General features: G+C 38.7%; 1 protein-coding gene across 2 annotated transcripts in view; it reads left to right on the top strand.

Annotated features, from left to right (window-relative positions):
- Nucleotides 1-12,712, top strand: part of RAD21 (RAD21 cohesin complex component) — an 84,750-nt gene that overhangs the window by 26,677 nt on the left and 45,361 nt on the right. For both annotated transcript variants that reach the window (XM_067017425.1, XM_067017426.1), the window contains 3 exons: nt 2,377-3,251; nt 4,557-4,644; nt 8,426-8,504. The gene's annotated coding sequence lies outside the window, so the exon portion shown is untranslated. The remainder of the gene's footprint in view (nt 1-2,376; nt 3,252-4,556; nt 4,645-8,425; nt 8,505-12,712) is intronic.

Here is a 12,712-nt window from a genome sequence, read left to right as displayed (position 1 = left end):
GAGTAGATTATCTGGTACTTAAAGTAGTCTTATTGATATCTACACCAGAGGGTGTGTTAATTAGCATAAGTGACATTAAAAAAATTTTTCATTCATCTAATGAGTGATGTTTCCTATAAGTGACTGATAAAAGGAGTAAATTAGAAGACACACTGCTCTTGGATGCCAGAAGTATAGGAATAGGACACAGCCAGGAATCCAATGCCATCAGTAAAGTATTTCAGGTCAAGGTTCCCTTTGGTCACTAGTCCCTCCATCCATGACAGACCTTGAAGTCTGATGTACTCTACACTCACAGTCCTGCCTTCAGGCCATTGTCTTGTTAGCCTTTCAAGCAAGTGCTGGTGACCATACATAAAACAAAGAGCTGGCCTCTCCGAGAAGATTGTAGATGGAATGTGTTCAAACTGGTTTTGGGGAAATATAACTGACATTCAAACCATGATTTCCCTGATATTGTTGCTTGGCACAAAATTACTTTGAAACACACACAGACACAGACACACACAAAGGTAGAACCCAAAAGACTGCTCTTTGTGAAAAAACTGGGCATAGGCAAGGTCATCAGACAGATTTTGCGTTGATCTAGACTCTGCCTTCCTAGATTCATGTCTTGGGGCAAGCTCCAGCTCTGAGCCTCCGTTTCCCTTGTAAAATGAGGATTATATCACCAATCTCAGTAAGTACATTAACTACGTAGCAGAATAGCTGGCACATTGTGAGCATGCTACAGATGTTTGTATTATTTGCATGTCTTTATACCCAGCTCTACTTCATTCCTTAGGACAGATTTCTAGAAATGCAATTTCTGGTCAGTATATCACCTTTGAATGTAACATGATCACCAGTGTTTTCTCAATAAAGCACTCATTGCTTCAGCGATTTAATGATTTTTTTCTTTTTTTTTTTTTTCCTTCATTTTGTTCTTTTAGGGGAAGAAAAGGCCAGTCTTTGGTTTGTTCTTCTCTTTTGATGGGAGTCAACTCTTCTATTTGATTTCAAGAATGTATTTTGGGAGCCTGGTATTCCCAGTTGCCTGTCACCCTCCCAGTATTCAAGTACAACCACTCCCACCTGGTGCCCTTCCACCAGCTTCCTAGAATAATTCTAGAAAAGTCTCACACCAAGCCTTGCCCTTAGCAGGATTAGAGTTCCTGGGACTAAGAGAAGCCAATCCTCAGAAACGACAGATTGTTTGCCTTTTATAACTAGGAAGACAAGACACATTATACAGTTCTTGAAAGTCACGAAGCTAGTAATGAAAATGTTAAGGTATGTAAGTGTATAATAATGTGTCAGTGTAGGTTCATCCATTGTAACAGATGTACTCCTCTAGTAGGGGACCGTGATAGTGCAGGAGGCTGTGCGAATGTGGAGTAGTGGGCGGTGGGGTAAAGCGTATATGGCATCTCTCTGTACCTTCTGCTCCATTTGCTGTGAACCTAAAACTTCTCTAAGAGCTAAAATCTATTTTTTATAAAAGTGAGCAATACTACCTCCATTGCAGGCTTTGGGAAAAATTGAATGCAATTAAATATGGGCAAAACTCTTAGCATAATGCCAGGCATGTAACTGCTCAAGCAATGTTTATCACTGTTGTAAGAGCAAACATAAACGATGGCAGGAGTTGCTTTAATCTCTACATCTATTTCCCCATAATAATAATGAAATAATCTATATACTTGTTTAAAAAAAAAAAAGAAGGGGAAGGAGAGGGCACTACGTGGAGTACTTGGTACTAAAACTCACGTGCCCTGCCTTCAAATGCCTCTATCCTTTAACTGGTTCTTCATTCAGTAGACATTTGTGGCCTCTCTGCAATGTCTAAGGCACCCTGGCCGGTACTGGGAATACAAAGATGAGTGAGACCTAACCAGCCCACAAGGCAAACGCGTATGGGTAATCAAGAGTCACAGGGAGGGGCGTCTATATTAGATCAACTACACGTTCAGAGACTAATCATTTTAAAATATCAAGGGAGAAAAATCTGATTCAAGTAACTTAGTAAGAAACGGGGAGAAAGCTCATACTTTACTAAGGGATATAAAAGAAGACAAATGCATGGCCATCAGCACTCCCTGAATTAATCCATAAAGTCGATGTAATCCAGTTAAAATATGCCCAGTGGATTGGGGTATTTTTAACTAAACCAGTTTTCGAGTTCAAATGGAATCATAAACCTGTGAAATGTCTAGAAAAAATTAAAACAAGCATTGAGATAAGTTTAGCTGTTATTAAATATACACTGTATTCCATTCAAAAAAAAAAAAAGGCTGAAGCCACATGGATGTAGCCATGTGGATTTATGCACTGTCTTGATTGTCTTGATTAATCTTTAAAGCAGGCTTCCTAGTTTGTTTTCTCTTTTTACCCTAGGGGCATTGCAACATAGTATGATTTGGAATGGATGGAAAATATGACTCTCCGACTTCCCTGGTGGCTCAGTGGATAAGAATCTGTCTGCCAGTGCAGGGGACATGGGTTCGAGCCCTGGTCAGGGAAGATCCCACATGCCGCGGAGCAACTAAGCCCGTGCGCCACAACTACTGAGCTTGCGCACTACAGCCCGTGAACCACGACTACTGAGCCCGCGTGCCGCACCTGCTGAAGCCTGAGCGTCTAGAGCCCGTGCTCCACAACAAGAGAAGCCACCGCAATGAGAAGCCCACACACCTCAACGAAGAGTAGCCGCCGCTCGCCACAACTAGAGAAAGCCCGCGTGCAGCAACGAAGACCCAACGCGGCCAAAAAGAAATAAAATTAAATCTTTAAAAAAAAAAGAAAAGAAAAATATGCCTCTCTCTTCCCCCTTCCCACTCCTCCCCCTCCTCCTTCTTCTAATGTAGAAGTATTATTTTGAACTTGGGCATGTTATCCAGAAGATGAGCTTGAGGATCTGGACTCTGACCATCAATAAATGTTCCCCAGTTTGAGGACTGTTAACTTAGATGAAAGAGAGGCTGCTGTGCCGAGCAAAGGGATTTTCAATTTATCCCATTTACAAAGGTTTCTGAAACCCCACACTATAGACATTTTGGAAATTGGGGGAAATTCTTTGTTGTTTGTGGAGGTCATCCTCTGCACCGCAGTGAAGAATGTTCAGCGGCACCCCTAGACTTTAACCACTAGATGTGTCAGCAGCAGCGCTCCACCCCCTCCAGTTGCAACAACCAAAATGCCTCCAGATACGGCTAGATTTCCCCTGGGGGACAGGATCGCCCCCAATTGAGCACCACTGTCCTAGACAACAGGTAAGTCATTGAAGGGCTTGAAGCAATAAGACAACCAAAATTGCAAGATCATTTTTATTGCTTGTAGAAGTAATTGCAATACTAATATGGGGGAAGGCTTAATAAACTTTTTATAGACCTGGTGAAAAAGGAGGAATCTTTGGGGACATTTGCTGTCCAATATCAAAACACACTCTAAAGCTTTGTTATTTAAACTGTGGTACTTGTGTAGGAATTGATAAAGAGATCCAAGAAATGGAACAAACAGTCCAGAAATAGACTAATGTTAGAAGAGTGAAATAAGCACTCTCACACAGTATGATGGTGTCATCATGGTGTAAATTGGTACAATCCTTGGAAAGCTATTTGTTTGTATCACGTTGAGAAAAATTTTTATATCTTTTGGGACTGTATACAGTTGCCAGAATACTGTGAACTTACTAAGAATTATCTTTATCAAGAGTGTGTTATAACATGCAAGCATGCTTATGTTATACTAAGTGAATAAAAATATAAATGACAATATGCATATATACATATATATTGAATACAGAATACAATATACATTTTGAATGTATATTCAATATAGGCACAATTAAGTTAAAAAAACAAAAGTTTAAGAGGGTGTAGAATAAGTGCTTTTCTCTAAGTAGTAAACATTTCTCAGGCTATTTTTCTGCTTTTGATTTCTCTTTATTTTAAATTTTTTTCTATAATCATATAATTTCCCATTATTAATTAAGGGAAAATTTTGCAAAAAAAAAAAAATATATATATATATATGTTTGTTTGTTTTTTTTTTTTTTTTTTTTTTTTTGCGGTACGCGGGCCTCTCACTGCTGTGGCCTCTCCCATTGCGGAGCACAGGCTCCGGACGCGCAGGCTCAGCGGCCATGGCTCACAGGCCCAGCCGCTCCGTGGCATGTGGTATCCTCCTGGACCGGGGCACGAACCCGTGTCCCCTGCATCGGCAGGTGGACTCCCAACCACTGCGCCACCAGGGAAGCCCTTGCAAAATATTTGAAATAAATTATAATTTAAAATTGAATGAAAAAAATTAAATAAAAATAGCCCAGTGTAATTTTTTTGCTTTCATTGAATGTATCTTTTGACAATTTACCATTACTACAATAACCTGCTTGGAGAGACATTAGTTTTCTGTTGTAAAAACCCCATGTTTGCTGACAATTGAAAATTGAAAAATATATAACACACAGTTTACTTCAGCCTGATTATGAGTCAGTGTTTTGAGAATGCTGGTGATGTGCATTAATTTTAGACTGAATTTGTCTTCTTTTCCCTCACATGCATTGCATCCTATCCTAGAAGGAGTGTCCTGATGGTTTAATTCATCTTCCCTTGTCATTCTTGACAGTAGTCATCATGAAATGGAGACATATTGCTGCAGCTCAGGGTAAGAAAAAGTCTAAATTGAAATTTGTTCATTTTGAAGTTAAGTCTAGTAATAGTTATGAGTTTAAAACTTTCTTTATCTGGATCTCAACTCTATTCATCCACCTTGCTAGATATAGAATGCAATTCCTCTTCTTTATTTGACATTCACATTTTTTTTAACCCATGTAATTTATTTTTATGTTTGGCATCTTGGTTAGATTAATTTTTTTCATTTACTCTCAGATGTGTTAATGCTTACACATAACTTTATTATTTCCTGCCTTGACATAGTACAATTTATACTTAATTAATGAAATATCCTACCTAGGCTAAATGATATTCATAGAGAATCATAATAAAAGTATCAGAGAAATGAAATATATCAAGAGTTATTTTTAGAAAGTGAATCAAGATAAATTTTAGTCATGAAAAGCATTATTTTATATATCCACCTCATCCTTAATAATACTGTCTGATTCCTGTTACTATATAGCATGTCACTATAGTGTCTCTTAATTAATATAATAAATTATTTCTACTGGAATTCATAATCTCAAGTAGTTATTAGAAAGACAAAATTTGATTCCATAGTCCAAGAACCATAAATATCTACTGAAAGGTGCTTAGTAATTAAAATAACTCCTGGAAGAATATCTTTGGCTTTTAGCTTTTCTATTTAAGTAGAAATGTTCCCATTCTGGTGAAAATGTTTAAAATATAAAATAGAGCCTTTTATAATCCTGGCAGTGGAAGAAAGACTCACAATTAATAAGTTTATGTATCATGTTTAGAGAGAGATGCTGCACAAAAGGAAATTTATTTGATCCTCAAACTGATTCCATAAAATATGAGCTACATTTTTGCTTTCTGATTTGATAAACCAAGTCACCTGTTAATTTGCAATAAGAAATACAACTATCAAACCAATTAGAATGTTCTTATCAGTTAATTTGTCATTTTCCAAGAAGAAAAAGGTCTAACCAGGAAACCAAACTATCAGATCTTTTCTACCCCACACAGCAGCCTTGTAGTGAAGTTTTAAGAGTCCAATAAATGTCACTACTTTCTTCCAACTCTTGAGCCTGGCGCCCACTAAGAGACGGGATTACTGACAAAAACTTTATTGGAGGACAGGGCTTGGAAGTGCAGCCACGATGATCTTCCTTAAACTGCACTTTTCAGTGCTCACAAGCACCCTATAAGGTGGTCACTATTACTCCCCTCATTTTATAGATGAGGAAACTGAAGCAGAGAGAAGTCAGGAAATCTGCTCATGTTCAAAGATGTACCAGTTGGTGGGCTGTAAATGTGAAGCCAGGCATTTTGACTCTAGAACCTACATTTAAAACTACTGGCTGCCTGACTTCACAGTCTTTTCTTGGTGTGGCAGGGATTCCAGTGGCTTGAGAGGTACAAGCATTAAGTTCTTCCACTGCACCACGGGGTCTCAGACATTGTGACAGTTGACATTTCCTCTGAGAGAGTCACTTTCATTCAGTGGTAACAACTCAAGCCAGGAGTTATGAGAGCCACCAGGTCTAAATTGACCACGTTATGACCATAGCCATCTGTGACTCTGGCTACATGTTTGTACAGGTTCCTTTCCCTTAATCTGGACTGAACCCTCCTCCCTTGTGTACCTCACAACTCTCAACCCTTCAAGACTCAGTTTAAGAGGATACAGTTGCCTATTTTTAAAAGCATGCTCTGATCCTCTTGGGAGATGAAATGTGTCACACCATCCACTTGACTCCATAGAACTTCAGGAACTTCCCTCATCTAGCACGCACTACACGTATTTTAGACGATATACCTACTTGCCTACATATAAGCTCCATGGAGACAATACCGGCATTTTATTTATCTTGCTCTTCCTAGGATTTAGCCAGTTATGAACCTTAAAAGAATGTAGGCTCTATACTAAATGTTGTAGAATCATAAAGGCTAGTCCAGTCTTATTCTGTTTTAATTCCTTCTACAGCTCTACAATTCTAGTATATCTCTTGCAAGCTAAGTGTGGGCTTAGGGTTTGACGATTAGGTATTTAGCTTTGGGTATGAGAAAACTTAGGAACTGAAAAGCAACTAAACTTCAGGTGTAAGATAGTTTTACAAATTTTTATATAAAGAGTAACGTAGTCTAGCTGTAGAAAAATATAAAAATCATAAAACACAACTTTAATCGCATCACCTTGCTTTAACATCAATATATTCCTCTAATCTTCTTAGCAGCTGTTGTTAAGCCATTAAAAAAATAGAAAAGGGGAAGTAATATAGAAAGTATCATTAAAATATTTTAGTTAAAATGATATATTAAAAAGAGAACAGGAAATGTAAAATGTTACGGCACCTGAAACAGGAATAAGGAATGTTTGATTTAAATCAGCAAAAAAGTATTGAGTGGTAACTAAAGATAAGACAAATACAGTAATAGTGATGCAACAACCTTTGTGACCCCAGAATCCTCATCTCTCAGATGGTGACCAACAGATAATTCTATTCATTCATTTATTCATTCACTCATTCATCAGAAGACTCGCCACAGTAGCACATACTGGGTAGCCCCTAATAGATCAAACAGACCTGCAGAACACTCACATTTTATCCTTTATCCAGTAAGTTCACCCAACAAAAATTTCCAACTGCCTACTATGTAAAAACAAACTAAGAGTGATCCAGGCCCTGCATAGTAATATCTTGTCAATCTTGGGGTCTACCTTCCTGAAAATTCTTACTTAATCAAACTGTAGGTTGGCACAAATTAAGGTCTCATATAAAATAGGGAATTAAAATGATTTAAATGTCATTACATATATTTTTTAAAGAATAAATAAATATTCCAAAAGAGATCTTCTTCCAAAACAAATCAGATTCATAGAATTAAAACCCAGTCATATTGGATAACCCTTCTTATTAATAGCCTTCTTCTCTGGTTCAGGATACATTGCTGTGGTATTGTTTTCTTAAGGCAAAATTGATTTCCCCACAGTTTTAATATCGTGCAGGTCTTTCAGGTCTTCATATTTTTGAACTAGTCCTTACTGGCTTGAAATGTAATGCTATTAACACTTGAATTCTTTTCTGTTTTGTTTCTACATGCTCTGTAACACCTGCTTTGTCATAAATGATCATAGTGCTTGAGGGCACAGTCTTCCTGATCTTGATTCCATAGATAGAAAGGGTGTAGCATCCACACACACACAAATTCTCTCTGTGTAATATCCTCATAAATACATACCTATGACCACCAAGAGTGGGGAGCTAAATTTGGGTTCATTAACAAGACTGAACCAAACCACATATTTTTTTAAAATCAGGGTTGTTTATATATACAAGACCCCATTATGTCTGTAAAAAAAAATTGTCCGAAACCTGGTATGGTACAGAACCCTATTTTGTTATATTATTACAACCCTTCCTCTGGGAAGAAGTTAGCCCTCCTGATAAAATGCATAAGCAATTTTAGGGCTTAAAGGGTTTAATACTGAGAAACCAGTCATCTACCCTCCCAGCTGACTCTCACTTGGTGATTGTTGTGAAACATTATTTTCTATAGTTCAGCAAATATTAGACAACCATCCTCTTTTCCTATAAGTGTTCTTGCCAAGAGTGAATCTCTTAATTGGCCTTCTAGAGGCCTTTTTGCTTGCATCATGCTCATAGTTAAGTCCTCCAAAACCTTTTTTTTAATGTCTCAAAACCTCCATTAGCAAGTCATAGTTTACAGAAGATTCTTCTAGTAAGGAAGAGAGCAAAATAAGTTGATAATTACAGCGCACTGTAATAAATTCCACTTCGTAGGTATACCCCGTGTGCCATGAGGATGGAGCAAAACTGTTGAAAGCAGACTGGGACCAGCTTACCACAAGAGAAATTAAAGGTAGGAGAATTTTTGTGAATATTTTATGAACAAGTTTTCATTCAATGTGTTTATTTTGTTTAATTATTAGTTTTAAGACAGCTACCATTTCCTATCTGTTTTTGCTAAAAGTACATTGCTTTATCCACATTACAGCTCAAACAAGTTTTATTGGAATAGCTGGGAATTTAACCACCATGGTAATATCATTACTAGGGGAAAATAGGTTACAAATTCTAACCAAAAAAATCCCAAATTGACATATGATACACAACCAATTGGTAAATCAAGATTTCTTGATAATCCATATGGATGAATACAAAAACATGAAATAATTCTTAGGTCAGTTCAGCTTGACTTAGCTCTGCAAGATCATTCCCAGGAAGCTGTCTTCTGATTATTGAGTTGGAGTCCCAGATATCTTGACAATAGGAAGAAAAATTTCAGCTGGTGGATATGATGATAGCATTAGTCACAGCAGTTAAATCTTCTGTTACAAATTAATCCGTTGGCCTTCTGGGGTATGAATTAGTCTTTTGTGAGAAAAGTGTACATCAATGCTAAAGTTGAGTCCATGTAAATATACACATGGTAACAGAATCAATCCAACTGCTCTAACTATATATTGACTCTGTCCTTGGTGCTGGCTGGTTAATATTTATATGCTTCATTGTTTATTGTTAATGACTTGGATAAAGTTATACCCCCCAAATTTCCAGATGACACTGTTGACAAAATCAAAACTAAAAAAATATCTCCATGTACTGAGATGAACCAAAAATACACCAATAAGAAATTTACTAAGGGTGACTGTAAGAAACAATTGCACAAATATAGGATGATGTGACTTAGCAGCAGGTATGATAATAAATTTTTTAAAATCAGAAGGGCTTTTATTGACAGTAAGCTTAGTGTGGGTTAAAAGTGGTCCAAAAAACTAATATGAACACAACCTATTTTCAAATGCAATCAACATTCAGTCAGTTCTTATTTTTCACTATGTCTGGGTCGTCCATATCATCATTAAAGATTTATAATGAGAGGGGGGATCAATAAGGTTTATTCTGTGAAGGATGGACCCCATCTGGAGAACAGTGCTATGTTTAGAACAAAAGGGAACAGTTTTGTATGTTGGAGTTGCATATTTGGGCTTGCAAGTTTTTAGTGAAATAAATTTTCCAGAGAAAATTTTTAACAGAGTATATATTATAGAAAGTTTTTAATAGAGAATTTCACATTTACCATTTGTTTTGAATTCTAAAATGTGAAATTGTAATATAAAGGGAAGAACTCATATGGAACATTGTTCAATTTTTACCGTCTGAAGAGTGCTCTTGAAAAGTATCTCTTTTTTTTTTTTTTTTTTTTTGTGGTACGCGGGCCTCTCACTGTTGTGGCCTCTCCCATTGCGGAGCACAGGCTCCGGACGCGCAGGCTCAGCGGCCATGGCTCACGGGCCCAGCCGCTCCGCAGCATGTGGGATCTTCCCGGACCGGGGCACGAACCCGTGTCCCCTGCATCGGCAGGCGGATTCCCAACCGCTGCGCCACCAGGGAAGCCCGAAAAGTATCTCTTAATCTCGGTCACTTCAGCCTGGCAGTCTAATGACTGGATCAACAATCTCTGATATTAGCTAATAACTAATTCTTGTCTGCATCATATCTCTGTGAAAAAACATTCACTTCATCCCATAGAGACATCATCTTAAAGTAAAACAGAATGAGAATCACCTCATTAAATCAATGTGCAAAATGCAATCTTGGGCAAAACCAATCTCAGCACAGCAGTGAAAGTTTTTCCATCAGAGAGAAGGACTTTCATTCTACCGTGAATTTAGGACAAACTCTACAGTGCATGGAATTCCGTGAACTATTAATTTAACAGATAAGAACTAACTCCCAGATGTTTCATGCTGTTTAAAGTGAAAGATTCATTTGCCTCTGAGCTACACTCAGAAAACTTCAGAGAGTAAAAGGCTCCTCAACCAAAATGAGCTAAGAAAATTACGTGAAAGTCAATTTGCTTTCCTACTTGGAACCTTCTGATTTCTGAGATGAAGAAAATGAGTATAATTTTCTATAAATGTATGGATTCAATTCTATGAATGCAAGCACCAATAATACATCTTAATGGAAACATGGGAAGTTATTGCTGGCATCCTCCACTTCCCCATTAGAAAACCAAAAGTCTCCTTCTGCCACCCCATATTTCATGAAGCAGACTACTTGGTCTCTGTGGCCTGTATTTAAAACAAGAGTAATAAATGCAATCTGGAATGGGTTGAACAATTAAAGGAGACATTGGGATTTTGATCCTATCTTTGGACTCAGGCAAAGAGTTGTTTTAGTTCCCTTTCTTAGGAAGGACCTGTAGGATGCAGCAGACACCACTGGCAAAACTAAATTTCCAGAAGTTAGGTAAGTTATTAGCTGACAGTTGAACCGATGGACTAGGGAGTCAGACAGACCTCTGTTCAAAGAGTGCGTCTGCCACTTACTAGCAGGTACTAAATCTCCCTAAGTCTTAGTTTCTCCATCTGTGAAATGGGATAAAAAATATTACCTATAGCATAATAAATAATATATATGCAAATATAATATTTATTTCTAGAAACTAAAGGGTACCATGTCTAATTTCACTCACCGCCTATCAAAATGCCTTTAATATAGCAAATGCTCAAGAAATAGCAGTGATTATCAATATCATTATTATAATTATTGGCAAGAATTACCAACATTAGCCCAGCAGGTAAAAGTACAGTCTACATGGGACTTCCCTGGTGCAGCAGTGGTTAAGAATCCGCCTGCCAGTGCAGGGGACACAGGTTCAATCCCTGGTCCAGGAAGATCCCACATGCTGTGGAGCAACTAAACCCATGCGCCACAACTACTGAAGCCCGCGCACCTAGAGCCCGTGTTCCACAACAAGACAAGCCACCACAATGAGGAGCCCACGCACTGCAATGAAGAGTAGACCCTGCTCACTGCAACTAGAGAAAGCCCACCTGCAGCAACGAAGACCCACTGCAGCCATAAAAAAAAAAAAAGTACAATCTTCAAAGCTAGACTTTCAGGGTTTAAAAATAACTTCTGGGACTTCCCTGAAGGTCCAGCGGTTAAGACTCTGAACTCCCAATGCAGGGGGCCCAGGTTCAATCCCTGGTCAGGGAACTAGAGAACCCATGCCACAACTGAGAGCCCACATGCCGCAACGAAGATCCTGCATGTGTTAACGAAGATCCCGCGTGCTGCAACTAAGACCTGGCGTGGCCAAATGAATAAATAAATAAAATTTTTAAAATAAATAAGTATATATATAAATAAATAAATATAAATTCTACCCTTTCCTAGTGATCTTGGATATTACTAAGCCTCTCTGCTGTCAATTTTCACCATTCAACAAATGGTGCTGGAACAACTGGATACTGTATCCACATGCCAAAAAAAAAAGTTAAGTTAGACACAGACCTCACACTCTGCACAAAAATTAACTCAAAATGGATCACAGGGCTTCCCTGGTGGCGCAGTGGTTGAGAGCCTGCCAATGCAGGGGACACGGGTTCATGCCCTGCTCCAGGAAGATCCCACATGCCGCAGAGCAGCTGGGCCCATGAGCCACGGCCTCTGAGCCTGTGCATCTGGAGCCTGTGCTCCGCAATGGGAGAGGCCACAACAGAGAGAGGCCCGCGTACCGCAAAAAAAAAAAGGATCACAGACTTAAATGCAAAACACAAAACTATGAAACTCCTGGAAGATAACATAGAAGAAAATTAAATGACCTTAGGTTTGGTGATGACTTTTTAAAGATTTATTTATTATTTTATTTAGATAGTTAGTTTTAAAATTTTGGGCTGCGTCGGGTCTTAGTTGTGGCACACCAGATCTTCGTTGAGGCATGTGGGATCTTTCTTTGCAGTACACAGGCTTCTCTAGAGTTGTGGCATGTGGGTTTTCTCTTCTCTATCTGTGGCGCGCAGGTGCCAGGGCACATGGGCTCTGTAGTTGTGGCGCTCGGGCTCCAGAGCGCGTGGCTCTGTAGTTTGTGGCACGTGGGTTCTAGTTGAGGCGCACGAGCTCAATAGTTGTGGCGCGTGGGCTTAGTTGCCCCATGGCATGTGGGATCTTGGTTCCCCGACCAGGGATCGAACCTGTGTCCCCTGCATTCTAAGGCAGATTCTTCACCACTGGACCACCAGGGGAGTCCTGGTGATAACTTTTTAGATAAAGCAA

Source organism: Kogia breviceps, chromosome 17 (assembly GCF_026419965.1).
Source record: "Kogia breviceps isolate mKogBre1 chromosome 17, mKogBre1 haplotype 1, whole genome shotgun sequence".
Classification (NCBI taxonomy): domain Eukaryota; kingdom Metazoa; phylum Chordata; class Mammalia; order Artiodactyla; family Physeteridae; genus Kogia; species Kogia breviceps.
Note: the sequence above shows the minus strand (reverse complement) of the source record. Positions and strands in the feature narration are given on the sequence as shown.